General features: G+C 40.1%; 2 non-coding genes across 2 annotated transcripts; both read right to left on the bottom strand.

The window, feature by feature from the left end:
- Nucleotides 1-12,817: 12,817 nt before the first annotated feature.
- Nucleotides 12,818-12,925, bottom strand: LOC130970968 (small nucleolar RNA R71). The gene has a single exon (XR_009082209.1). It is a non-coding gene; the product is annotated as a small nucleolar RNA R71 (small nucleolar RNA).
- Nucleotides 12,926-21,111: 8,186 nt separating this feature from the next.
- Nucleotides 21,112-21,219, bottom strand: LOC130970967 (small nucleolar RNA R71). Its single transcript, XR_009082208.1, has one exon. It is a non-coding gene; the product is annotated as a small nucleolar RNA R71 (small nucleolar RNA).
- Nucleotides 21,220-25,726: the final 4,507 nt, after the last annotated feature.

Raw genomic sequence — 25,726 nt, 5'->3', positions numbered from 1 at the left:
CTCATTTTTCTGTTCTACTGTGTTGTTGGTTGCGTGCCTTGGAAGAAAGTCACTACTTGTCTTGCTTGTTCCTTCTTTACTTTGTGATTCTGGAAATACTTTCAGGGTGATGCTTTCTTCATGCATCCTGAGGGTTAGCTCTCCCTGCTCTATATCTACAATGGCTCTAGCAGTGGCCAAAAATGGTCGACCAAGTATTATGGAGTCATTCTCATTCTCTGCTGATTCTAGGATCACAAAGTCTGCAGGAAAGATGAACTTGTCAACCTTAATTAAAAGGTTTTCAATTAACCCTTTAGGATATACCACTGATTGGTCCACCAATTCCAAGGACATTTGTATTGGTTTCACCTCTCCTATGCCAAGCTTTTTCACTAAAGAGGATGAAATTAGATTTATGCTTGCTCCTAAGTCACACATCCCCTTGTCGATGAATAGACTTCCAATAGTGCAAGGTAGGAAGAAACCTCCAGGATCTTCAAGCTTGGGAGGAAGTTCTTTTTCTGATTAGTGCACTGCATTCTTCAGTGAGCATTACAGTCTCCTTCTCATTCCAACTCCTCTTCTTGTTGATGAGCTCCTTTAAGAACTTGGCATATAGAGGCATTTACACCAATGCCTCAGCCAAGGGTATGTTGATCTCTAGCTTCTTGAAAGTCTCAAGGAATTTGTGAAAATGTTGATTCTTTGCTTCTTTTTGGAATCTCTGTGGATAAGGTAGTGGAGGTGTAAGACTCTTCTCCACTTGCTGCTGTGTTGGATTTGGTTCTTCCATGATCTGTTTTCCCTTCTTTAAATTTTGTGGTTGGTTGTTCTCTTCTGTGAGCTTTTCTGGGACATTCTTACTTGTTATGTCCTTGTTGTTAGCTCCATCTTTCTCTGTTGGTTCTTTGTCACTCTCCGTAAGTTTCTTGGTTGCTCCTTGGTTGCCATCCACCAATGTCTTTCCACTCCTTAATTGCACAGCTTTGCATTCTTCTTTTGGATTAGAAATGGTATCACTTGGTAGTGAGCTTGAAGGTCTTTCAATAGAAATCTGCTTGGAGATTTGTCCAATCTGTCTTTCTAGGCTCTTCATGGAAGCTTCTTGGTTCTTTATTATCAATTCTTGGTTCTTCATCATCTTCTCCATGAGCATCTCCAGATTAGTAATCCTAGAGTCTTGTGAGATTGGTTGGTTTTGGGGTGTTAATGGATGATGGTAAGTGTTTTGGTTAGTTGGTTGGTTATTGGGTGGATAATGGTTAGAGTTGGGGTAATTATTTTGGGGTTTTCTGTAAAAGTTTTGGTTAGTTGGCTGCTGGTTGTGATTTTGATTATTTCTTAGAGTGTTTTGAGCTGAGTTTCTTTGCCATGATTGTTGGTTTTGGTTGTGGTTGTCTCCCCACCTAAGGTTTGGGTGGTTCTTCCAAGATGGATTGTAGGTGTCACCATACACTTCATTTGATCCAGAATTTTGGTTGTTCATATAGTGCACTTGCTCTTGTTGTTGCTCCTCTTGAGTTTCTTCATTTTGCACCCATGTGGTTGATGGTTGGCTTGTATTAACTGCTGCAACTTGAAGGCTATCAATCCTTTTGGCCATTTGCTCAAACTGTTGTTGAATTTGCTGCTGCATCATTTTGTTCTGAGCTAGGATTGAATCCACTCCTTCCAACTCCATTACTCCTCTCCTTTGTGATGGTTGGCGTTGCCTTTGGTGAGCAAAGAAATATTGGTTGTTAGCCACCATATCAATGAGGTTCTGAGCTTCCTCTGCAGTTTTCATCAATTGCAATGATCCTCCAGCTGAGTGATCAAGTGCCTCTTGAGCCTTCAGAGTAAGTCCTTCATAGAAGTTCTGCAGCTTGTCCCACTCAGTGAACATCTCTGGTGGACATTTCCTCAGCAGAGCCTTATATCTTTCCCATGCCTCATATAGATTTTCAGCATCCATTTGAGTAAGTGGATAGATGTTGATTCGGATCCTCCAATGGCCCTCCTCCAAAAGAGCAGTTGTTTTGGACCAATGTGATGAGTTGTGGCTTTAGTTCAAAGTTGTTTGTATTGACATTAGGGGTAAGAATGCTACTCCCACAATGTCTAGCATTTGCAAATGTGTAGGAAGCCAGTACTCTCCTTTGTTGTGGGTTATTGTTGGCCCCTCCTTCTGGCTGATTGAGATTTGATGGATCTCCTTCCATCTCTTGGAATTCCTCCTCAGATTCTTCCTCTCCAACAATGTCCTTCCCTCTTTCAGCTCTTCTTATTCTTCGAAGAGTTCTTTGGTCAATTTCAGAGAGAATAGGGGAAGCTCTTCCTGTACCTGACATACAAACACACACAAGAAACACACAGAACCAGAGAACCAGTGAAGCTTCAAACTATTGCTAGAGTGAAGTTTTGGTTAGCTTAGGCAAATAATCAAACAGTTAATATGTTAATTAAGAACAAAAGAAAAAAATGCTTAATCTAGATCTCCACTTCACTTAATCATTGTCAATCTATTTCAATCCCCGGCAACGACGCCAAAAACTTGATGTGTGGAAAACGATCCAACACAAAACTCACCGGCAAGTGTATCGGGTCGCATCAAGTAATAAAACTCACGGGAGTGAGGTCGATCCCACAGGGATTGAAGGATTGAGCAATTTTAGTTCAGTGGTTGATTTAGTCAAGCGAATCAAGTATTGGTTGAGTGATTTTGTATCTAACAGTAAGTAAATAGCGGAAAATGTAAAGGGGGAGGGATAAATTGCAGAAATTAAAGAGAACTGAAAGTAAAGGTGCTGAATCTTAAAGAACAAGAAATTAAAATTACTGAAACTTAAAGTGCAAGAAATGTAAATTGCAGTAACTTAAAGTGCAAGAAATATAAATTGCTTGAATGAAAAAAGGGATTTGAGGACTGGAAATTCAGAATTTAAGCAAGGGAAATTAAATTGTAGCAATTAACAAAGCAAGAGAAGAATTGAAATTATCTAGATCTCAAACAGAAATGGAAATTTGATTTCAGCAGTGGTTCAACAGAAGAACCAAAATAAAAATTGGATCTCAGGACTCCAGAGACTAGATAACAAAGTCTAGATCTCAATTGCCTTCCCAGATCCAAGTTAACAAAGCAATTAAAGAGAAATTGAAGATTGAAGCAGTAAAGAAAACTTAATTCAACTCAATTATGCAGTAGGAAAATTAAAGAGATCTTAAATGGAGATTGAGACAGAAATTCCTCAATTCTTCACACAGACTCAAACAAGAAAAGTAAAAGTGCTCAAGCAAGAACGAGGAAGAAGAGAGACCAATTCTCCTTCCCAATTCTCTCAGATCTCAGTTCAAAGCTCTCAAAGAAAATGAAGTCTCAAAATGTCAAAGTTCAAAAATAAAAAAGAAGGGGTCCTAATTACATCAAACTATCTCCTATTTATACACTTTCTATTCTTGGATTTTTAGAATTTGGATGGGCTTTTGATTTGGTGAAGAAATGAATTAAATTGGATTTTTAATCCAATTTTCAGCCCATTAGAAAGTAGCTTCCAGGAGGCTGCCCTGCCCTTGTGGAGGGCAGAGCAGGAAATGGTGCATGCGGCCTCATTGCGTGCATGCTTGGTGCGTGTGATGCGTCAGGATGCTGCCCTGCCCTTGTGGAGGGCAGGGCAGTGTTGCCATGGTGCGCCTTCCGTGCCTCCAAGCTGCGCATGATGCTTCTGGTCGTGCGTGCTTGGTGCGCGCTTTGTGTGCTGCCCGTGCCAATTTGTGCGCTGGCCATGCACCAAAAAAATGCTGCCCTGCCCTTGTGGATGGCAGGGCAATGTTGCCACTTGGTGAAGTCCCAAGTTCGAAACTTGGTGGAGGCACACGCTGTTCCTTTTTCCTTGGTTTTCTTGGCACCAAAGTAACGCCTAGTTCCTTGCTTCCTCATGGTGCTGTGTTCGATTCTTGGAGATTGAAAACAAGCCAAGTTTTGCTTGTTTTCCTTGTATTTGAGCGCTACTCCTTTCCTCCTTGTTCTTGGGTTCGAAACCCATAGGAAACACTAGGAAGCAATTTCCTTTGAATTATTTTTCATGAAAGCCCGATATTGCTCTTGAGGAAGGCAGGGCAGAGTTTTTGCTTCCTTTGGTCCTTGGCATAGAATTGTGCTCCGCTCTTGTTGTGGGCAGGGCAGTGATGCTTTTAAAGGCTTGGTTCATTATGCTGCTCTCCTAGAGGGCAGTGTGCTCTCGTGGAGGGCAGTGTTTGCTTCCTTCTTCTATGTTGCACCACACTTCTCTTCTCTTAGCCACACTTCTTAAGCCACGTTTTTCTTCTTTTCTTCCTTTCTTCACCTACAAAAAATCAAAACAACCAATCAAAGTATCTCTAAACTCATAAGGTTTATAATTCATTAAAAATCAATAAATTTTAGCTCAAACCTCATGATTTAGCATCAATTTAATGGTGGTTGTTTGATTTAAAGAAGTTATGCATTTTCATTCCAAATCACTTACTTAGGATGCAAGAAAGTGCATAAAGACTAATGAAACAAGTGAATTTAGCTTGAAAAATGGGTATATGATGACTTGTCATCAATCAATATGGCAAAAATTCTATGATAATGATAACAATAACAACGATACGTATAAGAAGAAGATGACGATGACTATAATGATGATGTTCATGTGATGAAGATGATGGAGGAGAAGAAGAAATTCTAATGAGAAAAGAAGGAGGAGGAGGAGGAGGAGGAGGATGAGGAGGTGGTGGTGGTGGTGGTGGTGCTAGTGACGATGATAACGAAAGACAAAAATAACAAAAAAAGAAGGAGAAGAAGAAGAAGAAGAAGAAGAAGAAGAAGACGAAGTATCAGGGATGTAACACCCAATTTTCAGTACATCATGATCATACTGAAAATCAAGCGTCACTAACTTGCTTCCTAAAAATTAACTAAGTATTTATTATTAAGCCTGTAATCGTAGTAGCGCGCGAATCGAATTTTCTGAAAACTGAATTAATTAAGGAAGTTTGATAAAATAACACAAACATCAGATATATATATATATATAGTCATACATGTTTTGAGTTAGCGTACAACCCTTCACATCTTGTTACTATATACATAATCAACACTCTGGGCTGTGGTCCATATAGAAGCCCCTAAACTGGTGCCCGAAAATTAGCCTAGTCAACTATATATATCCTACTCTCTCAGTGAGTCTAATCAAAAGTGAGAGACTAAACACAAAAGCTAGGCTAACAAAAAAAAACTCCCAAAAATCACATCCTCAGCTCCCAAGCACCAACTGTCATCGTTTGAGGAAATCACAATCATATCTGAACACTCCTCAGGATCCTCCTCATCATCAGAAGTCTCAATAATCTCAGGAGTGGTACTAGCACTTGTACTACTACTCTGGTCTATACTCGTCGGTCCACTAATAAAGGTGGTGTGTAACTCCTCAGATGATGGTTCAAACGAAGACACTGAGATTTGTTCTACATGAATATCTCCCTCAGGTATAGGCTCCAGTACATGTTCCTCCATAGGCTCAGGCTCAGGGTCCACCTGATCCTCAGGCTGATCAGGGTACTGATGAGGTACAGGTCCGGCATGGAACGGGGAAAACAGAGCATCCTGATGAAGCCAATGCAACAGAAACTCATAAGGCATATTAAGGTTAAAGAGCGGAGTGTTAATTGGATGACGGAAGAGGTGGTCGCGTATAATGTACATACGGGTCCTAATTTTTGCAGCTACTACGTAAAACATATGCTGTACAAGATCCTCATATATGTAGGGAGGATCCATCTCATAGAACAGGACTCATGTCTCCATCTGAAGGGGAGGAAAGAAGGGGTAAGAATTGGGGGGTTCTTAGTAGGGTTGAGGTAGTTAGTTATGTCAGGATTTTCACAGTTCAAGTAATCCACAGCTAAATATACAAGAATCACATAGGAATAGCCAGTCACAACAATTCAGAATACCATTAAGGAATGCACCAATACAAGAAGACAATTACAAACAAATTCACATTATCAAGTAAAATGCAAATGCACAGCAAGGATGATGCATGTCTAGTCCTATCGCAGGTAATGAGCTCATTTGTCGGTTTTGACTCGCACCCGACGCAATCCAACTCACAAATTAGATAAGGCATTCCAGTGACATAACCTTTCCAAGTTTCTACTTCTTGCAGGCACTAATTATGCAGTTGCAGTACGTCAAACATGACCTCTGCAAGTACTTGCAGGCGCTGATTCTCCAGCTAAAGCAAGTGACCTCTTCTCCTAGAAGTCATTCCATATTTATGGGTGTCCTCGCACAATCATTCACATACAAAGCTCACGACTTAATACTTTCACATCAGCACCATAATTAAATACTTTCCGTCACTCTCTCGTGACCTTTCAATCATTCTCATAATCACACGTGCCGATTTATTTTCTCTTTCATTAAGAATCAAGCCCATTTTTATACAACTTCCCCTAAGTACTTTATGGAAAGGGATTCTATATTTATAAAGCTTTTAAGGATGCTTTTCCTTACTGTTCTCTATTCTGTCCTTCAGAAAAATACTATTATTACTAAATAATAATAATAATAATAATAATAATAATAATAATAATAATAATAATAATAATAATAATAATAATAATAAGGGATAAGTATTGTTTTGGTCCCTCACGTTGAGGGTCGGAATCGAACCTGTCCCTGGTGTATATTTTGATTTAAAATCATCCTTAAAGTCGCATTTGAATTTAAAATGGTCCTTTATAATATTTTTGGACATAAATGCCCTTGCATTGTTATGAGGCAGTTATGACCACCGAAAACAATTATATATATATATAGGAAATTAAAATTAATGGAAAAGTTTAATCATTATACATTGAATTGAAAGGAAGAAAGGGTAAAGCAGCGTGGAAGCCATTGTTGTAGAGTTCACCGTGGAGGACCTGCTAGAGGGAGAACGCCATGGCTGCACGAAGCTCAACCTCGTCTCGAAGCAGGGCTTCGTCACAAGGTAGGCTGCTACTTTGTTCCCATGGTGAGAAGCCGTTGTTGCGAATCTCGGGGACCAAGGAGAATTCAGGTCGCAGATTTTGGGGTTGTGTCTACTTCGAGGTTTATTTTTTTACTTTTCCTCTGAATTGGGTCTTCTGGGTGATGGAATGGATGGTGATCTTAGTGGGTATGTGCATGTGAAGAAGGCTACAATTTCTTTCGTTGGGCAGATCCAGAGACAGAGGTGGAACATTCAGAAATTGCTAGAATAAGGAAGAAGCTTTCGATGATGAAATCAAGAACCAAAGCAGCAGATTGGAAGCTGAAGTTCGTTGCAGTGTTAGGGTTTTTTGGGTGGGTTGGGTTTGTATGTTTGCTGTTGCAGAGTTGGTCTAAAGCAACGCAACAGTGTCTAATTCCATTGAACCTGGTATGAAACATGTGTTGGTGTGTTCTCCTGTTGTTTTTGTTGGTGAATTGGACTAGGGTTTATCTATTAGGGGGGTTCCTAATTGTGTTATGTTGAATGTATTTCAACATGTATATATGACTGTTTTGTAAGCATGGTTGGATATTGAAATGAGCGTGAACCTTTTTCTTGGCAAAACATGATTTCCATGACTGAACAATAAGATAACAGTGTCATTAAAATGGTAAATGTCTAAATACATAAAGTATAGTGTTTGACATTACCAGAACCTTAAAAGAAACTTAACTCAAAATAACCTAACCATCAAAAGGATTGGCTGGGAACAAGCCAATATTTCAGTACAACAGCCAGTAGCACAAAGGCAAAATATAAGCAACAAAAAGCAACCAACAAGTCCACACTGGATTAACCAGAACCTTAACACAAACTTAAAACAAAATAAACCAACATGCTAAGTGTTGTCATTTTCCTAAAGCAATCCCCATTTTCTTGGAGGTAACTTTGCCATTAACTTCAATTTCCTGGGAGAAACATGAGGTCCTCCAGTAAAGCTAACAGAGTAGTGCCCAGTGGGTTGGCTTGAAGCTGTGGCAAGGGATGGCTGAGATGCTGGAAGAGTTGTGGTGGTTGGCTGTGATGATGAAGTAGAAGGTGCTGAGCTTTTTGGGCCTGCTATCCTCTTGGCCGCTGGTGGACGAAATTGTGATTCGTACTCTTTGTACTTATATGAAATTTAATTCGAGATAATAGCTCTTTACTATGTGTGGTCACAACTCCGTTCAACTAACCAGCAAGTGTACTGGGTCGTCCAAGTAATAAACCTTACGTGAGTAAGGGTCGATCCCACAGAGATTGTTGGTATAAAGCAAGCTATGGTCATCTTGTAAATCTCACTCAGCCAGATTTAAATAAATTATGGAATTTGGAAAATCAAATAATAGTAAATAAATATAAAATAAAGATAAAGTTACTCATGTATTTCCATGATGGGAATTTCAGATAGGTGTATGGAGATGCTGTGCTCCTCCTGAATCTCTGCTTTCCTACTGCTTCATCCAATCCTTCTTACTCCTTTTCATGGCAAGCTGTATGTAGAGCATCACCGTTGTCAATGGCTACATCCCATCCTTTCAGTGAAAAAGGTCCAAATGCTCTGTCACAGCACGGCTAATCATCTGTCGGTTCTCAATCAGGTTGGAATAGAATCCCTTGATTCTTTTGCGTCTGTCACTAACGCCCAGCCTTCAGGAGTTTGAAGCTCGTCACAGTCATTCAATCCCAGAATCCTACTCAGAATACCACAGACAAGGTTTAGACTTTCCGGATTCTCATGAATGCCGCCATCAATTCTAGCTTATACCACGAAGATTCTGATTAAGGAATCCAAGAGATATGCGCCCGGCCTAAGGTAGAACGGAAGTGGTTGTCAATCACGCGCGTTCATAGGTGAGAATGATAATGAGTGTCACGGATCATCACATTCATCAAGTTGAAGTGCAACGAATATCTTAGAATAGGAATAATTCGAATTGGATAGAAAATAATAGTAATTGCATTGAAACTTGAGGTACAGCAGAGCTCCACACCCTTAATCTATGGTGTGTAGAAACTCCACCGTTGAAAATACATAAGTGAAAGGTTCAGGCATGTGATGAGCGGATAATTTGTACGCTTTTTGGCATTGTTTTTAGTATGTTTTTAGTAGTTTTAGTTGAGTTCTTAGTATATTTTTATTAGTTTTTAGTTAAAATTCACTTTTCTGGACTTTACTATGAGTTTGTGTGTTTTTCTGTGATTTCAGGTATTTTCTGGCTGAAATTGAGGGACCTGAGCAAAAATCTGATTCAGAGACTGAAAAGGACTGCAGATGCTGTTGGATTCTGACCTCCCTGCACTCGAAGTAGATTTTCTGGAGCTACAGAAGCCCAATTGGCGCGCTCTCAACGGCTTTGGAAAGTAGACATCCTGGGCTTTCCAGCAATATATGATAGTCCATACTTTGCCCAAGATTTGATGGCCCAAACCGGCGTTCAAAGTCACCTCAAGAAATTCCAGCGTTAAACGCCGGAACTGGCACCTAAATGGGAGTTAAAACGCCCAAACTGGCATAAAAGCTGGCGTTTAACTCCAAGAAGAGTCTCTACACGAAAATGCTTCATTGCTCAGCCCAAGCACACACCAAGTGGGCCCGGAAGTGGATTTTTATGTCATTTACTCATCTCTGTACACCCTAGGCTACTAGTTTTCTATAAGTAGGACCTTTTACTATTGTATTTTTTAGGAATCTTTGGACATCTAGTTCTTAGATCATAGAAAGTCTTTCGATCATGTTTTGATGATTGAACTCACTTTGGGAGGCTGGTCATTCGGCCATGCCTAGACCTTGTTCTTATGTATTTTCAACGGTGGAGTTTCTACACACCATAGATTAAGGTGTGGAGCTCTGCTGTACCTCGAGTATTAATGCAATTACTATTGTTCTTCCATTCAATTCCGCTTGTTCTTTTACCAAGATATCACTTGTTCTTCAACTTGATGAATGTGATGATCTGTGACACTCATCATCATTCTCACCTATGAGCAAGGTGACTGACAACCATTCTTGTTCTACAAGCATTTGAGGCTTAGTGAATATCTCTTGGATTCTTTAATCGGAGTCTTCGTGGTATAGGCAAGAACTGATGGCGGCATTCAAGAGAATCCGGAAGGTCTAACCTTGTCTGTGGTATTCTGAGTAGGATTCAATGATTGAATGACTGTGACGTGCTTCAAACTTGTAACCTGCTGGCCGTTAGTGACAGACGCAAAAGAGGGATTCTATTCCAGTAGGGGAGGGAACCAACCGGTGATTGGCCGTACTGTGACAGAGTGCGTGAGCATTAGCTTTCACTGAGAGGATGGGAGGTAGCCATTGACAACGGTGAAACCCTACACAAGCTTGTCATGGAAAGGAGTAAGAAGGATTGGATGAAGACATTAGGAAAGCAGAGAGACGGAAGGGAAGGCATCTTCATTCGCTTATCTGAAGCTCTCACCAATGATATACATAAGTATCTCTATCTTTATCTTTTATGTTATTTTCGTTCATCACCATACCCATTTGAGTCTGCCTGACTGAGATTTACAAGATGACCATAGCTTGCTTCATACCACCAATCTCCGTGGGATCGACCCTTACTCGCGTAAGGTTTATTACTTGGACGACCCAGTGCACTTGCTGGTTAGTTGTGCGAAGTTGTGTTTATGCCATGGTATTGAGCACCAAGTTTTTGGCGCCGTTGCCGGGGATTGTTCTTGTGTATGGACAACTGACGGTTCATCTTGTTGCTTAGATTAGGCATTTATTTTTTTCGAAATTCTTGAAGATGAATTCTAGAGTTTCATGATGATTTGTTGAAATCTGGCTGGCTGTAAAGCCATGTCTAATTTCATTGGACCGAGGTTTCAACTTATCATCACAAGAGCTTGTTGATCTTGCTTTTGGAGCAGTGATCTGCTAAGGCTTGGCTGGCCTTTGGCCATGTCTAGTGTTTTGGACCGAAGCTTTCTTTGAAAGCTTGGCTGGTTGTGAAGCCATGTCTAATTCCTGGACCGGAGTCTTAGACTAGCATTGCACTGATTCCTGAAATTTTCATTAAGAATTTTGATGTTTTCACTTAATTTTCGAAAAACACAAAAAAAAAATTAGAAAATCATAAAAACCAAAAATATTTCTTGCTTGAGTCTAGTGTCTCATTTTAAGTTTGGTGTCAATTGCATGCATTCATTCATATGTTTTAAGCATCTTCAAGTAATTCTTGATGATTTCTTACTCTGATCTTTGAATTCTTTTGACTTGAGTGTTTATGTGTCTCATATAGTGTCAGTAGTATACAAACTGCTAAGTTTAGTGTCTTGCATGCATTGTTATTTGATTCTTGTTGCATTTTGATTATTAAAAATCCAAAAATATTTTTTATTTTGTGTCTTTTCAAGTCAATAATACAGAGAATTGAAGATTCAGAACATACTGCAGAGGAATTATACAGAAAAAGCTAGGCATTCAAAAATGCCCAGTGAAGAAGGCAGACTGGCGTTTAAACGCCAGCCAGGGTACCTGGTTGGGCGTTTAACGCCCAAAAAGGGTGCATTTTGGGCGTTAAACGCCAGAATGGATACCATTCTGGGCGTTTAACGCCAGGATGGTGCTAGGGGGAAGATTTTGTTTTCAAATCAATTTTTTTCAAAGTTTTTCAAAATCAAATCTTTTTCAAATCATATCTTTTCAATCAAATGTTTTCAAAAATCAATTTCTTTCCTTTTTCAAAGATACTTACTAACAATTAATGATTTGATTGAACATCTCTAGTATATTGCCTTTTCTGTTGAGAAAGGTTTAAATGTTTGAATCATATCTTTTCTTGTTAGGCAAGTCATTAACTTTCAAAATCAAATCTTTTAAAATTGTTTTCAAATCAAATCTTTTTTAAAAATTGCTTTCAAATCATATCTTTTCAATCACATCTTTTTAAAACCAATCATATCTTCTTAACTACATCTTTTTCAAAATAGTTTTCAATCAAATCTTTTTAATTTCTAATTTCAAAATCTTTTTCAAAAATCACTTTACTTCTTTCCCACTTTTGTTTTCGAAAATCAATTAGTGTTTTTCAAAAATGTTTTCAAAATATTTTAATTAATTTTCGAAAAATTACTTCCCTCCTCCTCACATCCTTCTATTTATGGAGTACCACTCCTTCTTAATTCACAATTCGAACCTTATCTAAGTAAAGTTCGAATTCTTCTTCTCCTTCTTCTTTCTATTTCTCTTTTCCTCTGACACCTCAAGGAATCTCTATACTGTGACATAGAGGACTCCACATTTTCTTGCTCTCTTCTCTTTCATATGAGCAGGAGCAGAGACAAAGGCATTCTTGTTGAAGCTGACCCTGAACCCAAAAGGACCTTGAAGAGAAAACTAAGAGAAGCCAAAGCACAACTCTCTTAGAGGACCTGACCGAATTCTTCAAAGAAGAAGAAGACATGGCAGCCGAAACAACAATAATGCAAATAATGCAAGGAAGGTGCTGGGTGACTTTACTGCACCTACTCCTGATTTTTATGGGAGAAGCATCTCTATCCCTGCCATTGGAGCAAACAACTTTGAGCTTAAGCCTCAATTAGTTTCTCTAATGCAACAGAATTGCAAGTTCCATGGACTTCCAATGGAAGATCCTCATCAGTTCTTAGCTGAATTCTTGCAAATCTGTGACACAGTCAAGACTAATGGGGTAGACCCTGAGGTCTATAGACTGATGCTATTCCCTTTTGCTGTAAGAGACAGAGCTAGGATATGGTTGGACTCTCAACCTAAAGAAAGCCTGGACTCTTGGGAAAAGCTAGTCAATGCCTTCTTGGCAAAGTTCTTTCCACCTCAAAGATGGAGCAAGCTTAGAGTGGAAGTCCAAACTTTCAGACAGAAGGATGGAGAATCCCTATATGAAGCTTGGGAAAGATACAAACAATTAATCAGAAAATGTCCTTCTGACATGCTTTCTGAATGGAGCATCATAGGTATTTTCTATGATGGTCTCTCTGAACTATCCAAGATGTCTTTGGATAGCTCTGCTGGAGGATCTCTTCATCTGAAGAAGACGCCTACAGAGGCTCAAGAGCTCATTGAAATGGTTGCAAATAACCAATTCATGTACACTTCTGAAAGGAATCCTGTGAACAATGGGACAAGTCAGAAGAAAGGAGTTCTTGAGATTGATGCTCTGAATGCCATATTGGCTCAGAACAAGATATTGACTCAACAAGTCAATTTGATTTCTCAAAATCTGTCTGGAATGCAAAATGCACCAAGCAGTACTAAGGAGGCTTCATCTGAGGAAGAAGCTTATGATCCTGAGAACCCTTCAATGGAAGAGGTGAATTACCTAGGAGAACCCTATGGAAACACCTATAATTCTTCATGGAGAAATCACCTAAATCTCTCATGGAAGAATCAAGAGAGACCTCAACAAGGTTTCAATAATAATGGTGGAAGAAACAGGTTTAACAATGGCAAACCTTTTCCATCATCTTCTCAGCAACAGACAGAGAATTCTAAGCAGAACCCTCTGACTTAGCAACCATGGTCTCTGATCTAATCAAAACCACTCAAAGTTTCATGACTGAAACAAGGTCTTCCATTAGGAATTTGGAAGGACAAGTGGGACAGCTGAGCAAGAAAGTTACTGAACTCCCTCCAAGTACTCTTCCAAGCAACACAGAAGAAAATCCAAAAGGAGAGTGCAAAGCCATCAATATGGCCGAATTTGGAGAGGAAGGGGAGGAAGTGAACGCCACTGAGGAAGACCTCAATGGGCGTGCACTAGCCTCCAATGAGTTCCCCAATGAGGAACCATGGGAATCTGAGACTCAACATGAGACCATAGAGATTCCATTGGACTTACTTCTGCCTTTCATGAGCTCTGATGAGTATTCTTCCTCTGAAGAGGATGAGTATGTCACTGAAGAGCAAGTTGCTAAATACCTTGGAGCAATCATGAAGCTAAATGACAAGTTATTTGGAAATGAGACTTGGGAGGATGAACCCCCTTTGCTCACCAAAGAACTGGATGACTTGTCTAGGCAGAAATTACCTCAAAAGAAACTAGATCCTGGGAAGTTTTCAATACCCTGTACCATGGGCACCATGACCTTCAAGAAGGCTCTGTGTGACTTAGGGTCAAGTGTAAACCTCATGCCTCTCTCAGTAATGGAGAAGCTAAGGATCTTTGAGGTACAAGCTGCAAAAATCTCACTAGAGATGGCAGACAACTCAAGAAAACAAGCTTATGGACTTGTAGAGAATGTTTTGGTTAAGATTGAAGACCATTACATCCCTACTGATTTCATAGTCCTAGAGACTGGGAAGTGCATGGATGAAACCATCATCCTTGGCAGACCCTTCCTAGCCACAGCAAAGGCTGTGATTGATGTTGATGGAGGTGAACTGATCATTCAAGTGAATGGAGAATCCTTTGTGTTTAAGGCTCAAGGATATCCCTCTGTCACCATAGAGATGAAGCATGAAGAGCTTCTCTCAAATCAGAGTCAAGAAGAGCCCCCACAGTCAAACTCTAAGTTTGGTGTTGGGAGGCCACAACCAAACTCTAAGTTTGGTGTTGAACCCCCACATTCAAACTCTAAGTTTGGTGTTGGGAGGTTCCAACATTGCTCTGAGTATCTGTGAGGCTCCATGAGAGCTCTCTGTCAAGCTATGACATTAAAGAAGCGCTTGTTGGGAGGCAACCCAATGATTATAATTTATATAGTTTCTTTGTTATATTACGTTTTTGTAGGTTGATGATCATAAGAAGTCACAAAATCCATTAAAAAAGCAAAAACAAAATGAAAAACAGGAAGAAAAACAGCACACCCTGGAGGAAGATGTTGCTGGCGTTCAAACGCCAGTAAACCTAGCAGTTGGGCGTTTAACGCCCAGTCTGGCACCATTCTGGGCGTTTAACGCCAGAAAGGGGCACCAGACTGGCGTTAAACGCCAGAAAAGGGTAAGAACCTGGCGTTAAACGCCAGGAATGGGCATCAGCCCGGCGTTTAACGCCAGAAATGCCTCAAAACGTGATTTTGAGCAACATTTGGTGCAGGGATGACTTTTCCTTGACACCACAGGATCTGTGGACCCCACAGGACCCCACCACCACTCTCTCTTCTTCCCCCATTCACCAAACACCTCAACACCTCTTCCCCAAACACCCTTCACCTATCAAATCCCATCTTTCTCTTCACCACTCACATCCATCCTTCATAAAACCCCACCAACCTCACCCTTCAAATTCAAACCACTTCCCTCCCAAACCCACCCATAATGGCCGAACCTCTTCTCCCTCTCTCCTATATAAACCCTTCTTAAACCCTTCATTTTCCCACAACCATAACACCACATCTCCCTCTTCCTCATTTCTTCTTCATCTACTCTCTTCTTTCTTCTTTTGCTCGAGGACGAGCAAACATTTTAAGTTTGGTGTGGTAAAAGCATTGCTTTTTGTTTTTCATAACCATTATGGCATCCAAGGCCGGAGAAACCTCTAGAAAGAGGAAAGGGAAGGCAAAAGCTTCCACCTCCGAGTCATGGGAGATGGATAGGTTCATTTCAAGGGTGCATCAAGACCACTTTTATGAAGTTGTGGCCTTGAAGAAGGTGATCCCCGAGGTCCCTTTTCACTCAAAAAGGGTGAATATCCGGAGATCCGCCATGAGATCCAAAGAAGAGGTTGGGAAGTACTTACCAACCCCATTCAACAAGTTGGAATCTTGATGGTTCAAGAGTTCTATGCCAATGCATGGATCACCAAGAGCCATGATCAAAGTATGAACCCGGATCCAAAGAATTATCTTACTATGGTTCGGGGGAAATACTTGGATTTTAGTCCGGAAAGTGTGAGGGTGGCGTTCAACTTGCCTATGATGCAAGGAGATGAACATCCTTACACAAGAAGGGTCAACTTTGATCAAAGGTTGGACCAAGTCCTCACAATCATATGTGAAGAGGGCGCACAATGGAAGAGAGATTCAAGAGGCAAGCCGGTTCAATTGAGAAGGCATGACCTAAAACCAGTGGCTAGAGGATGGTTGGAGTTTATCCAACGCTCAATCATTCCCACTAGCAACCGGTCCGAAGTTACTTTAGACCGGGCCATCATGATCCATAGCATCATGATTGGAGAAGAAGTGGAAGTTCATGAGGTTATAGCCCAAGAACTCTACAAGGTAGCGGATAAGTCCTCTACCTTAGCAAGGTTAGCCTTCCCTCACCTCATGTGTCACCTCTGTTATTCAGTTGGAGTTGACATAGAGGGAGACATCACCATTGATGAGGATAAGCCCATTACCAACTAAGGGTGGAGCACCAAGAACACTCCATTCTCCTCCATGAAATAAGAGAAGATCAAAAAATCATGAGAGAGGAGCAACAAAGGCAAGGAAGAGACATTGAGGAGCTCAAGCACTCCATAGGACCTTCAAGAGGAAGGAAGAGCCGCCATCACTAAGGTGGACCCGTTCCTTGATTTCCTTGTTCTTTATTCTTCTGTTTTTCGAATTTTAGTGCTTATGTTTATCCATGTTTGTGTCTTATGATCATTAGTGTCTTAGTGTCTATGCCTTAAAGTTATGAATGTCCTATGAATCCATCACCTTTCTTAAATAAAAACGTGCTTAATTGAAAAGGAAAAGAATTGCATGAATTTTGAATTTTATAACAGTTTAATTATTTTGATGTGGTGGCAACACTTTTGTTCTCTGAATGTATGCTTGAACAGTGCATATGTCTTTTGAATTTGTGGTTCATGAATGTTGGCTCTTGAAAGAATGATGAAAAAGGAGACATGTTACTGAGAATCTGAAAAATCATAAAAATGATTCTTGAAGCAAGAAAAAGCAGTGAAAAAAAAAAGAGGAGAAGCAAAAAAAAAAAACCGAAAAAAATATAGAAAAAGAAAGAAAAAGAAAGAAAAAGAGTTGTGATCCAAGGCAATAAGAGTGTGCTTAAGAACCCTGGACACCTCTAGTTGGGGACTTTAGCAAAGCTGAGTCACAATCTGAAAAGGTTCACCCAATTATGTGTCTGTGGCATGTATGTATCCGGTGGTAATACTGGAAGACAGAGTGCTTTGGGCCACAGCCAAGACTCAATAAAGTAGCTGTGTTCAAGAATCATCATACTTAACTAAGAGAATCAATAACACTATCTGGATTCTGAGTTCCTAAAGAAGCCAATCATTATGAGTTCCAAGGGATAAAGTGAGATGCCAAAACTATTCAGAGGCAAAAGCTAAAAGCCCCGCTCATCTAATTAATACTGATCTTCATAGATGTTTTTGGAGTTCATTGCATATTCTCTTCTTTTTATCTTATTTGATCTTTAGTTGCTTAGGGACAAGCAACAATTTAAGTTTGGTGTTGTGATGAGCGGATAATTGTACGCTTTTTGGCATTGTTTTTAGTATGTTTTAGTAGTTTTAGTTGAGTTCTTAGTATATTTTTATTAGTTTTTAGTTAAAATTCACTTTCTGGACTTTACTATGAGTTTGTGTGTTTTTCTGTGATTTCAGGTATTTTCTGGCTGAAATTGAGGGACCTGAGCAAAAATCTGATTCAGAGACTGAAAAGGACTGCAGATGCTGTTGGATTCTGACCTCCCTGCACTCGAAGTGGATTTTCTGGAGCTACAGAAGCCCAATTGGCGCGCTCTCAACGGCGTTGGAAAGTAGACATCCTGGGCTTTCCAGCAATATATGATAGTCCATACTTTGCCCAAGATTTGATGGCCCAAACCGGCGTTCAAAGTCACCTCAAGAAATTCCAGCGTTAAACGCCGGAACTGGCACCTAAATGGGAGTTAAAACGCCCAAACTGGCATAAAAGCTGGCGTTTAACTCCAAGAAGAGTCTCTACACGAAAATGCTTCATTGCTCAGCCCAAGCACACACCAAGGGGCCGGAAGTGGATTTTTATGTCATTTACTCATCTCTGTACACCCTAGGCTACTAGTTTTCTATAAGTAGGACCTTTTACTATTGTATTTTTTAGGAATCTTTGGACATCTAGTTCTTAGATCATAGAAAGTCTTTCGATCATGTTTTGATGATTGAACTCACTTTGGGAGGCTGGCCATTCGGCCATGCCTAGACCTTGTTCTTATGTATTTTCAACGGTGGAGTTTCTACACACCATAGATTAAGGTGTGGAGCTCTGCTGTACCTCGAGTATTAATGCAATTACTATTGTTCTTCCATTCAATTCCGCTTGTTCTTTTACCAAGATATCACTTGTTCTTCAACTTGATAAATGTGATGATCTGTGACACTCATCATCATTCTCACCTATGAGCAAGGTGACTGACAACCATTCTTGTTCTACAAGCATTTGAGGCTTAGTGAATATCTCTTGGATTCTTTAATCGGAGTCTTCGTGGTATAGGCAAGAACTGATGGCGGCATTCAAGAGAATCCGGAAGGTCTAACCTTGTCTGTGGTATTCTGAGTAGGATTCAATGATTGAATGACTGTGACGTGCTTCAAACTTGTAACCTGCTGGCCGTTAGTGACAGACGCAAAAGAGGGATTCTATTCCAGTAGGGGAGGGAACCAACCGGTGATTGGCCGTACTGTGACAGAGTGCGTGAGCATTAGCTTTCACTGAGAGGATGGGAGGTAGCCATTGACAACGGTGAAACCCTACACAAGCTTGCCATGGAAAGGAGTAAGAAGGATTGGATGAAGACATTAGGAAAGCAGAGAGACGGAAGGGAAGGCATCTTCATTCGCTTATCTGAAGCTCTCACCAATGATATACATAAGTATCTCTATCTTTATCTTTTATGTTATTTTCGTTCATCACCATACCCATTTGAGTCTGCCTGACTGAGATTTACAAGATGACCATAGCTTGCTTCATACCACCAATCTCCGTGGGATCGACCCTTACTCGCGTAAGGTTTATTACTGGACGACCCAGTGCACTTGCTGGTTAGTTGTGCGAAGTTGTGTTTATGCCATGGTATTGAGCACCAAGTTTTGGCGCCGTTGCCGGGGATTGTTCTTGTGTATGGACAACTGACGGTTCATCTTGTTGCTTAGATTAGGCATTTATTTTTTTTCGAAATTCTTGAAGATGAATTCTAGAGTTTCATGATGATTTGTTGAAATCTGGCTGGCTGTAAAGCCATGTCTAATTTCATTGGACCGAGGTTTCAACTTATCATCACAAGAGCTTGTTGATCTTGCTTTTGGAGCAGTGATCTGCTAAGGCTTGGCTGGCCTTTGGCCATGTCTAGTGTTTTGGACCGAAGCTTTCTTTGAAAGCTTGGCTGGTTGTGAAGCCATGTCTAATTCCTGGACCGGAGTCTTAGACTAGCATTGCACTGATTCCTGAAATTTTCATTAAGAATTTTGATGTTTTCACTTAATTTTCGAAAAACACAAAAAAAAATTAGAAAATCATAAAAACCAAAATATTTCTTGCTTGAGTCTAGTGTCTCATTTTAAGTTTGGTGTCAATTGCATGCATTCATTCATATGTTTTAAGCATCTTCAAGTAATTCTTGATGATTTCTTACTCTGATCTTTGAATTCTTTTGACTTGAGTGTTTATGTGTCTCATATAGTGTCAGTAGTATACAAACTGCTAAGTTTAGTGTCTTGCATGCATTGTTATTTGATTCTTGTTGCATTTTGATTATTAAAAATCCAAAAATATTTTTTATTTTGTGTCTTTTCAAGTCAATAATACAGAGAATTGAAGATTCAGAACATACTGCAGAGGAATTATACAGAAAAAGCTAGGCATTCAAAAATGCCCAGTGAAGAAGGCAGACTGGCGTTTAAACGCTAGCCAGGGTACCTGGTTGGGCGTTTAACGCCCAAAAAGGGTGCATTTTGGGCGTTAAACGCCAGAATGGATACCATTCTGGGCGTTTAACGCCAGGATGGTGCTAGGGGGAAGATTTTGTTTTCAAATCAATTTTTTTCAAAGTTTTTCAAAATCAAATCTTTTTCAAATCATATCTTTTCAATCAAATGTTTTCAAAAATCAATTTCTTTCCTTTTTCAAAGATACTTACTAACAATTAATGATTTGATTGAACATCTCTAGTATATTGCCTTTTCTGTTGAGAAAGGTTTAAATGTTTGAATCATATCTTTTCTTGTTAGGCAAGTCATTAACTTTCAAAATCAAATCTTTTAAAATTGTTTTCAAATCAAATCTTTTTTAAAAATTGCTTTCAAATCATATCTTTTCAATCACATCTTTTTAAAACCAATCATATCTTCTTAACTACATCTTTTTCAAAATAGTTTCAATCAAATCTTTTTAATTTCTAATTTCAAAATCTTTTTCAAAAATCACTTTACTTCTTTCCCACTTTTGTTTTCGAAAATCAATTAGTGTTTTTCAAAAATGTTTTCAAAATATTTTAATTAATTTTCGAAAAATTACTTCCCTCCTCCTCACATCCTTCTATTTATGGAGTACCACTCCTTCTTAATTCACAATTCGAACCTTATCTAAGTAAAGTTCGAATTCTTCTTCTCCTTCTTCTTTCTATTTCTCTTTTCCTCTGACACCTCAAGGAATCTCTATACTGTGACATAGAGGACTCCACATTTTCTTGCTCTCTTCTCTTTCATATGAGCAGGAGCAGAGACAAAGGCATTCTTGTTGAAGCTGACCCTGAACCCAAAAGGACCTTGAAGAGAAAACTAAGAGAAGCCAAAGCACAACTCTCTTTAGAGGACCTGACCGAATTCTTCAAAGAAGAAGAAGACATGGCAGCCGAAAACAACAATAATGCAAATAATGCAAGGAAGGTGCTGGGTGACTTTACTGCACCTACTCCTGATTTTTATGGGAGAAGCATCTCTATCCCTGCCATTGGAGCAAACAACTTTGAGCTTAAGCCTCAATTAGTTTCTCTAATGCAACAGAATTGCAAGTTCCATGGACTTCCAATGGAAGATCCTCATCAGTTCTTAGCTGAATTCTTGCAAATCTGTGACACAGTCAAGACTAATGGGGTAGACCCTGAGGTCTATAGACTGATGCTATTCCCTTTTGCTGTAAGAGACAGAGCTAGGATATGGTTGGACTCTCAACCTAAAGAAAGCCTGGACTCTTGGGAAAAGCTAGTCAATGCCTTCTTGGCAAGTTCTTTCCACCTCAAAGATGGAGCAAGCTTAGAGTGGAAGTCCAAACTTTCAGACAGAAGGATGGAGAATCCCTATATGAAGCTTGGGAAAGATACAAACAATTAATCAGAAAATGTCCTTCTGACATGCTTTCTGAATGGAGCATCATAGGTATTTTCTATGATGGTCTCTCTGAACTATCCAAGATGTCTTTGGATAGCTCTGCTGGAGGATCTCTTCATCTGAAGAAGACGCCTACAGAGGCTCAAGAGCTCATTGAAATGGTTGCAAATAACCAATTCATGTACACTTCTGAAAGGAATCCTGTGAACAATGGGACAAGTCAGAAGAAAGGAGTTCTTGAGATTGATGCTCTGAATGCCATATTGGCTCAGAACAAGATATTGACTCAACAAGTCAATTTGATTTCTCAAATCTGTCTGGAATGCAAAATGCACCAAGCAGTACTAAGGAGGCTTCATCTGAGGAAGAAGCTTATGATCCTGAGAACCCTTCAATGGAAGAGGTGAATTACCTAGGAGAACCCTATGGAAACACCTATAATTCTTCATGGAGAAATCACCTAAATCTCTCATGGAAGAATCAAGAGAGACCTCAACAAGGTTTCAATAATAATGGTGGAAGAAACAGGTTTAACAATGGCAAACCTTTTCCATCATCTTCTCAGCAACAGACAGAGAATTCTAAGCGAACCCCTCTGACTTAGCAACCATGGTCTCTGATCTAATCAAAACCACTCAAAGTTTCATGACTGAAACAAGGTCTTCCATTAGGAATTTGGAAGGACAAGTGGGACAGCTGAGCAAGAAAGTTACTGAACTCCCTCCAAGTACTCTTCCAAGCAACACAGAAGAAAATCCAAAAGGAGAGTGCAAAGCCATCAATATGGCCGAATTTGGAGAGGAAGGGGAGGAAGTGAACGCCACTGAGGAAGACCTCAATGGGCGTGCACTAGCCTCCAATGAGTTCCCCAATGAGGAACCATGGGAATCTGAGACTCAACATGAGACCATAGAGATTCCATTGGACTTACTTCTGCCTTTCATGAGCTCTGATGAGTATTCTTCCTCTGAAGAGGATGAGTATGTCACTGAAGAGCAAGTTGCTAAATACCTTGGAGCAATCATGAAGCTAAATGACAAGTTATTTGGAAATGAGACTTGGGAGGATGAACCCCCTTTGCTCACCAAAGAACTGGATGACTTGTCTAGGCAGAAATTACCTCAAAAGAAACTAGATCCTGGGAAGTTTTCAATACCCTGTACCATGGGCACCATGACCTTCAAGAAGGCTCTGTGTGACTTAGGGTCAAGTGTAAACCTCATGCCTCTCTCAGTAATGGAGAAGCTAAGGATCTTTGAGGTACAAGCTGCAAAAATCTCACTAGAGATGGCAGACAACTCAAGAAAACAAGCTTATGGACTTGTAGAGAATGTTTTGGTTAAGATTGAAGACCATTACATCCCTACTGATTTCATAGTCCTAGAGACTGGGAAGTGCATGGATGAAACCATCATCCTTGGCAGACCCTTCCTAGCCACAGCAAAGGCTGTGATTGATGTTGATGGAGGTGAACTGATCATTCAAGTGAATGGAGAATCCTTTGTGTTTAAGGCTCAAGGATATCCCTCTGTCACCATAGAGATGAAGCATGAAGAGCTTCTCTCAAATCAGAGTCAAGAAGAGCCCCCACAGTCAAACTCTAAGTTTGGTGTTGGGAGGCCACAACCAAACTCTAAGTTTGGTGTTGAACCCCCACATTCAAACTCTAAGTTTGGTGTTGGGAGGTTCCAACATTGCTCTGAGTATCTGTGAGGCTCCATGAGAGCTCTCTGTCAAGCTACTGACATTAAAGAAGCGCTTGTTGGGAGGCAACCCAATGATTATAATTTATATAGTTTCTTTTGTTATATTACGTTTTTTGTAGGTTGATGATCATAAGAAGTCACAAAATCCATTAAAAAAGCAAAAACAAAATGAAAAACAGGAAGAAAAACAGCACACCCTGGAGGAAGATGTTGCTGGCGTTCAAACGCCAGTAAACCTAGCAGTTGGGCGTTTAACGCCCAGTCTGGCACCATTCTGGGCGTTTAACGCCAGAAAGGGGCACCAGACTGGCGTTAAACGCCAGAAAAGGGTAAGAACCTGGCGTTAAACACCAGGAATGGGCATCAGCCCGGCGTTTAACGCCAGAAATGCCTCAAAACGTGATTTTGAGCAACATTTGGTGCAGGGATGACTTTTCCTTGACACCACAGGATCTGTGGACCCCACAGGACCCCACCACCACTCTCTCTCTTCTTCCCCCATTCACCAAACACCTCAACACCTCTTCCCCAAACACCCTTCACCTATCAAATCCCATCTTTCTCTTCACCACTCACATCCATCCTTCATAAAACCCCACCAACCTCACCCTTCAAATTCAAACCACTTTCCCTCCCAAACCCACCCATAATGGCCGAACCTCTTCTCCCCTCTCTCCTATATAAACCCTTCTTAAACCCTTCATTTTCCCACAACCATAACACCACCATCTCCCTCTTCCTCATTTCTTCTTCATCTACTCTCTTCTTTCTTCTTTTGCTCGAGGACGAGCAAACATTTTAAGTTTGGTGTGGTAAAAGCATTGCTTTTTTGTTTTTCCATAACCATTATGGCATCCAAGGCCGGAGAAACCTCTAGAAAGAGGAAAGGGAAGGCAAAAGCTTCCACCTCCGAGTCATGGGAGATGGATAGGTTCATTTCAAGGGTGCATCAAGACCACTTTTATGAAGTTGTGGCCTTGAAGAAGGTGATCCCCGAGGTCCCCTTTTCACTCAAAAAGGGTGAATATCCGGAGATCCGCCATGAGATCCAAAGAAGAGGTTGGGAAGTACTTACCAACCCCATTCAACAAGTTGGAATCTTGATGGTTCAAGAGTTCTATGCCAATGCATGGATCACCAAGAGCCATGATCAAAGTATGAACCCGGATCCAAAGAATTATCTTACTATGGTTCGGGGGAAATACTTGGATTTTAGTCCGGAAAGTGTGAGGGTGGCGTTCAACTTGCCTATGATGCAAGGAGATGAACATCCTTACACAAGAAGGGTCAACTTTGATCAAAGGTTGGACCAAGTCCTCACAATCATATGTGAAGAGGGCGCACAATGGAAGAGAGATTCAAGAGGCAAGCCGATTCAATTGAGAAGGCATGACCTCAAACCAGTGGCTAGAGGATGGTTGGAGTTTATCCAACGCTCAATCATTCCCACTAGCAACCGGTCCGAAGTTACTTTAGACCGGGCCATCATGATCCATAGCATCATGATTGGAGAAGAAGTGGAAGTTCATGAGGTTATAGCCCAAGAACTCTACAAGGTAGCGGATAAGTCCTCTACCTTAGCAAGGTTAGCCTTCCCTCACCTCATGTGTCACCTCTGTTATTCAGTTGGAGTTGACATAGAGGGAGACATCACCATTGATGAGGATAAGCCCATTACCAACTAAGGGTGGAGCACCAAGAACACTCCATTCTCCTCCATGAAATAAGAGAAGATCAAAGAATCATGATAGAGGAGCAACAAAGGCAAGGAAGAGACATTGAGGAGCTCAAGCACTCCATAGGACCTTCAAGAGGAAGGAAGAGCCGCCATCACTAAGGTGGACCCGTTCCTTGATTTCCTTGTTCTTTATTCTTCTGTTTTTCGAATTTTAGTGCTTATGTTTATCCATGTTTGTGTCTTATGATCATTAGTGTCTTAGTGTCTATGCCTTAAAGTTATGAATGTCCTATGAATCCATCACCTTTCTTAAATAAAAACGTGCTTAATTGAAAAGGAAAAGAATTGCATGAATTTTGAATTTTATAACAGTTTAATTATTTTGATGTGGTGGCAACACTTTTGTTCTCTGAATGTATGCTTGAACAGTGCATATGTCTTTTGAATTTGTGGTTCATGAATGTTGGCTCTTGAAAGAATGATGAAAAAGGAGACATGTTACTGAGAATCTGAAAAATCATAAAAATGATTCTTGAAGCAAGAAAAAGCAATGAAAAAAAAAAGAGGAGAAGCAAAAAAAAAAAAACCGAAAAAAATATAGAAAAAGAAAGAAAAAGAAAGAAAAAGAGTTGTGATCCAAGGCAATAAGAGTGTGCTTAAGAACCCTGGACACCTCTAGTTGGGGACTTTAGCAAAGCTGAGTCACAATCTGAAAAGGTTCACCCAATTATGTGTCTGTGGCATGTATGTATCCGGTGGTAATACTGGAAGACAGAGTGCTTTGGGCCACAGCCAAGACTCAATAAAGTAGCTGTGTTCAAGAATCATCATACTTAACTAAGAGAATCAATAACACTATCTGGATTCTGAGTTCCTAAAGAAGCCAATCATTATGAGTTCCAAGGGATAAAGTGAGATGCCAAAACTATTCAGAGGCAAAAAGCTAAAAGCCCCGCTCATCTAATTAATACTGATCTTCATAGATGTTTTTGGAGTTCATTGCATATTCTCTTCTTTTTATCTTATTTGATCTTTAGTTGCTTAGGGACAAGCAACAATTTAAGTTTGGTGTTGTGATGAGCGGATAATTTGTACGCTTTTTGGCATTGTTTTTAGTATGTTTTTAGTAGTTTTAGTTGAGTTCTTAGTATA

Source organism: Arachis stenosperma, chromosome 3 (genome assembly GCF_014773155.1).
Source record: "Arachis stenosperma cultivar V10309 chromosome 3, arast.V10309.gnm1.PFL2, whole genome shotgun sequence".
Lineage (NCBI taxonomy): Eukaryota > Viridiplantae > Streptophyta > Magnoliopsida > Fabales > Fabaceae > Arachis > Arachis stenosperma.
The sequence above is the reverse complement of the archived record's forward strand: the minus strand, read 5'-3'. Positions and strand labels throughout refer to the sequence as shown.